At 44.3% G+C, this 287-nt stretch overlaps 1 protein-coding gene across 1 annotated transcript in view; it reads right to left on the bottom strand.

Moving 5' to 3' along the window:
* The window catches only part of LOC119594295, a 25,740-nt gene that overhangs the window by 6,256 nt on the left and 19,197 nt on the right, over window positions 1–287 (bottom strand).

The raw sequence follows: 287 nt of genomic DNA, 5'->3' as shown, positions 1-287 counted from the left end.
TCTACCCGGAATTGTCAGCGCAGTTCCCTTGCTTTATACTGTGCACAGCCTATCTGGCAAGCCTACCACGGAATGCTATAGCAGGCCTGCAACACTGTGCATCATGACAACTACACTCACACCTAGTACATAGCTGATGTATGTCATAATGCCTGTAGCCCCTCCCACTGGCATGGGGATAACAGTGACAATAATTGATCATGACTTTACTACCTACATGTGCAAAAGTAGTTTATGCATGGTCACTACACAGATAAGAATTAACTGGAAGACAAGGAAAGACATTT

The sequence above is a fragment of the Penaeus monodon genome, chromosome 33 (genome assembly GCF_015228065.2).
Source record: "Penaeus monodon isolate SGIC_2016 chromosome 33, NSTDA_Pmon_1, whole genome shotgun sequence".
NCBI classification, from domain to species: domain Eukaryota; kingdom Metazoa; phylum Arthropoda; class Malacostraca; order Decapoda; family Penaeidae; genus Penaeus; species Penaeus monodon.
This window is presented reverse-complemented; position numbering and strand designations above follow the sequence as displayed.